This window comes from Macrotis lagotis, chromosome X, assembly GCF_037893015.1.
Source record: "Macrotis lagotis isolate mMagLag1 chromosome X, bilby.v1.9.chrom.fasta, whole genome shotgun sequence".
NCBI lineage: Eukaryota > Metazoa > Chordata > Mammalia > Peramelemorphia > Peramelidae > Macrotis > Macrotis lagotis.
In genome coordinates, this window is record NC_133666.1 from 112,147,252 (window position 1) to 112,152,513 (window position 5,262).

Here is a 5,262-nt window from a genome sequence, read left to right on the forward strand (position 1 = left end):
TGGAAAATTAAAGACAAAAATGAAAGTCTTGTTCATCCAGCAGCTTATTTTCTATTGAGAGAGACTTGTTTATAAATAAGTATAAATAGAATAAATAAAAGGCAATAGCAGTTAGTGAGGATCAGAAAAGGTCTCACTTAAAAGCTGACACTTGGTCTGAGTTTTGAAGGAAAGTAGGTATTTTAAGATATACAAGTGAAGAGGGAGCACATGGATGGAATCTTGCATATAAGGAACAGAAAAAGGCCAGTTCATTGGACCAAAGAGTGAATACTTGGATTTGGAGTCAAGACCTGGATTGGAGCTCTGACAGCCATATTTATTTGTAACTTTGGTCAAGTCATCTGTGTTGCAGTTTCCAAATCTGTAGAGTAATGGGCTTGGAGTAGATTAAGGTCCTTTTGATGTCTTAACTCTAATATTATACTTTGAGTTAGGAAAACCCAGATTCAAGACACTTCCTAGCTACATGATGCTAAATCACTTAATCTCTCTGTGTCTCAGTTTCTCACCTGCAAAATGGGAGGATTTTTTTTAATGTTTCTTATTTATTTTCATTCATATGCACGTGTATATTTTTAAGTTACAGAATTCCCTTATACCTTCTCTTCCCACACCACTCCCTCAACATTGAATAGTCAGGTTAGCATTGTATATACACATTAGTTATTTTTGGTATGAGGAATTAGGATTAAGGAAAAGAGATACATAAGAGATAATTTTTACAAAGTGTTCATCAGGTTCTTTTTTCCCCAGTGGATTACTGAATACTTGTATTCTACACATAGAAGCCACTAAAGGATCTGGCCTGTGGGCTTGTTCGGGCTGCATCTCAAGTATATGACTCTGCATATCAACACTGGGGGTGGGGGTGAGAACAGATCATTCTAGTCCAATCACAAGATAAGGTCTTCCAATAAAGGACAAAATGATCAGGTACAGTTTCTGATAAGATAGTTCTAAAGAAGCAATGAGAACAACACAGAAAGGTGGGAGAGGGGTAGAGTTAAGTAGCAGAGACCCCCATCCCCAAAACAAAACTGGTCTATTACTTGGTTCTGCCCATTCTTTGGAGAAGGACTTCTACAGAGGTGACCTACTAGATCTGAGGCTTCATAGTCATGGAGCTTACTTGGCCTGAGGGTTTCTGAAGTTCCTTCCAGCGAATTTAGCCTTGCTGCCCAGCTCTTCTTCAATTCTGAGAAGTTGCTTATACTTGGCCAAATGCTCAGATTGGCAGGGTGGCCCCAGTTTTGATCTGCCCAATGCAGAGACCCACCACCAGGTCTGCAGTGAAGATATCTTCAGTCTTCCCAGAAAGATGGGAAACCATCACTCCCCACCCATTGAACTGGGCCAGCTTGCACACCTGGAAAGATTCATTCACGGACTCAATCTGGTTTACTTTGAGCAGGAGGCAGTTGAAGGCTTTCTCATTCACAGCCTTTTCAATGCACTTGGGATTGGTCACTGTGAGATCATCCCCTACAACCTGAATGCCTCAAGTTTCAGTAAAATTCTTCCAAGCTGCCCAGTCATCCTGGTCAAAGGAATCTCCAATAGATACACTGAATAAGTCTCTGATGAAGCTTTTGTAAAGGTCCTCAAGCTCGGCAGGTGAGATGGATTTGTTGGGATCATCAGGAGACTTGAAGTCCAAGACATATTTCCCAGACTAGAAGAATTCAAAGACAGCAACATCAATGCAAATTACAACCTGGTCAGTATAGCCAACCTTGCCAGTCACTTCCTTCAGCAGCTCTAGAGATTCTTTATTCTCCAGGATGTTAGGGGCAAAGCCACCTTCATCTCCTACATTGGTGTCATCCTGTCCATATTCCTTCTTAATCACATTCTTCAGGTTGTGGTAGAACTCAGCTCCAATGTACATGGTCTCCTGGAAGTTTGCTGCTCCAACAGGGAGGATCATGAACTCCTGCATTGCTAGCTTGTTACCAGCATGGGAGCCACTACTGATCACACTGAAGGCTGGAACTGGCAGGATGACTTCTTCATTGCCTGCAAGATCAGCAATATGGCAGAACAAGGAGACACCTTTCTCAGCAGCCCAGCCCTAAAAACAACCAGAGACACTCACGATATGGCATTTGCTCCAAATTTAGATTTATTGTCAGAGTTATCCATCTCTATCATCAATTTGTTAATCTTTTCCTGCTCCACAATATTGAGTTTCTTGCTATTGTTTCACTGATGTGTTCAATTGCTTTTGAGACACCTTTCCCCATATAGTGGGTCTTGAAGCTCTAGGGCTTCATGGGTGCCAGTAGAAGTCCCACTGGGCAAAGCAGCTCTGAAGAGACCTTTTGAAGTGCAGAGATCAACTTCAATGGTGGGGTTTCCACATGATCTCTCTTGCAATGATCTTCAAAATCAACATGTTGAATTTCTGGATGGTGATTGCTCCACTGGATTCAGAGAACAGAGGCAGAGGGCTGTTCATCAGATTCTAAATAATTGGATTTTTTTGAGTGTGTTTTGTTTTGTTTTGCTTTGCTTCCTCTGGATGGGGATAAAATAGACATAGCCTGTCTAATGCAGTTGTCCTAGCTCTCTCTGAGCTGCTAAGAGGAGTTTTCATCAAGATTGTTCATTTCACAATGTTGTTGTTGATGTGTATGTACATTGTTCTCTTGGTTCTACTCACAAAATGGGAGAATTAAAATGAATGGTCTCAAGATTTTTTGGCTCTTAAATAATTATCTAGGTGGCACAGTGAAGAAAGCTCTGGGTCTGGAATCAAAAAGATCTGAATTCAAATGTGCCTTCAATCACTTACTAGTTGTTTGACCCTAGGCAAGTCACTTAATTCTATTCCTTATGTGTAAAATGCAAAGCACTACAGTATCTTTGTCAAGAAAATCCCAAATGGGATCATGAAGAGTCAAATACAACTGAAAGAATTAAATAGCAACAAAACCAGTTAGAAAGTATATAATATGCTCATTGTCATTTAAATAGTGGGGCTAGAAGAGCACTTTGACTCACTTCAACTCAGAAGATTGATAATTTCCACTTAATTCAATTTCATTCTGAAAAAGAACATAATAGCCTGATGGATTTAGGTATTATGATTATCATGTAATAGCTGCTTGGCTGAAAGGGGCCCTCAACTAAGGGTGTATGTCATGATGTGTATTAAAGAAGACATCAATACTTGCTTCCAGGTATTTTCTACATCACTAGAAAGTTTCTGTCTGAGCAAATATACCTAGCAAATAGGGACTAAACCATTTTAATGAGTTTAAACTAGATAGATTTGAATTATGAAAGAAAAATACCTAAACTTTAGAAATTCTCTTGATCTTAACATAACACTAAAATGAAACTTCATGTATTAATTGCAGTAGATCAAAAAAGTCTACTTTTACTAGTAGGACTAATTAGCATGGTAATCAATATTAATGCAGACTTTACCCTTTTTTAAAACCTAAATCTTATTTTAAGGCTAATTAGTGCAAATGCTCTAGAACATGTGCTAAATATTGGTGCTCAATTAGTATCTGGTTGTCATTAGGGCCATTGGAATAATAATAATGAAATAATAAAAGTGATTACTGGATGGTCAAAGGAATAAGGAAAGAGAAATATATTTCCCTGAGTGATAAGGTAAAGGGTAAAGATGGAAAAATAAAATCTTATGGTGAAATCAATGAGAGGAAAAAAATGGGAATTCCTAGTTTCCTTTAGTACTCCACTCAAAATTAATCTTTCATATAAGACCTTTCCTAACCTATCCCCCCCCCAAATGATCATGTTTTATCTTACCTTCCTTTTACTTTGCATATACTTTGCATTTATTCCTCTGTTATTCATTATCTTCTCACACCACCAGTAGAATATAGACTTTTTGAGGGCAGAGATATTTTCTTTTTGTTTTTGTACCCCCAATGTGTTGTATATGGTAGACAATAACTTCTTGCTGAATAGATAGATGATGAACAAAAGAATGAAATATGGATTATGATGTTTCATTACAAATTGGTTTCTCTTGAAAATTTCTTAATTTGGTACATTAGAATAAAAGTAATAAAATGAAAATATTGTTAAAACTGTATGATATTGTTTTACTACAATTTAAACATGAAAATGTTCTTTAATGGGTAAAAAAGTAGGTACAACTTTCTCGTTATTATTTTGATTCATTTGGGTAATTTTATTGATGTGGGAATTCCTAGTGTGGAAAAACTCTCTTCTGATTAAGATCAGTAACTTGACTGCAACTCATAATTCTTAAAGATAGTTAATATCTATGAAAAAGAAGCCATGACTGTCTCTAAGGTTCATACTTAAACTCAGAAAGTTCACAATGAAACTCACTAATTTTTTCTTAAAGCCTTCCACTGTTCTCTACCTTTCCTTTTTGTGTAGAGAGCATTAATATTCTCCTAATTTCTCAGACTTGTAAATCATAAATCATCCTCAACCCATTATCTCTCATCCCTTTCCTAACCTCATATCCAAGCTGTTGCCAAGGTCTCTACAGCTTGGTGAGTGGGTCTCACTACCTCAAGTCACTTCTTACTCCAATCAGTCAATAAAGTGATTTTACTAAAGCTAAGGTACGATCATATCACTTCCTTATTCAATAAGCTCTAGTGATTCTCTTACCTTCAGTTTCAAATTAAAAATACTCTTCTTGGCATTCAAAGCATTTAATAACCCAGTCCTCTCCTATATCTCTAATTTTTTGTCCCTTACTCCTTGCTATGTACTTTTTGAGACTGATGATACTGACCTTCTGCTGTTTTACAAACAAGAGACTAATATCTCAGCTCCTGGCACTTCCTTTGACTGTCCCTCATGCTGAGAATGCTCTCGCTCCCCACTTTGCCTGCTACCTTTCATGTCTTCCTTTGAGTTCCAAATAAATCTCATTTTCTGTAGAAAGGTGAACCCTCTTAATATAAGTTTCTTTCCTATTTTTATTATTTCATCTTTATTAAGTATTTAACATTTTTTTAGTTTTTGCTTGTTTTCTCTCCCATTTTACAGTAAGCTTCTTAAGGGGAATTTTTTTGTCTTTTTTTTTTTATTCTCACCATGTAGCTACCTGACACACAAAAGACACTTAACAAATTTTTTATTGATTGATCTCTACAATACTCTAAACTTCTTCCCTTCCATTACTAATAATAGTACTTCCAATATTATATTTCACATAATGGAGTACTATTGTTCTGCAAGAAATAATGAGAGGTTGGACTTCCAAAAAGCCTAAAGGGATTGCATGAACTGATGCTG

General features: G+C 36.9%; 1 pseudogene; it reads right to left on the minus strand.

Annotated features, from left to right (window-relative positions):
• Positions 1–1,128: 1,128 nt before the first annotated feature.
• On the minus strand, positions 1,129–2,398 carry LOC141503229 (alpha-enolase pseudogene; annotated as a pseudogene).
• Positions 2,399–5,262: the final 2,864 nt, after the last annotated feature.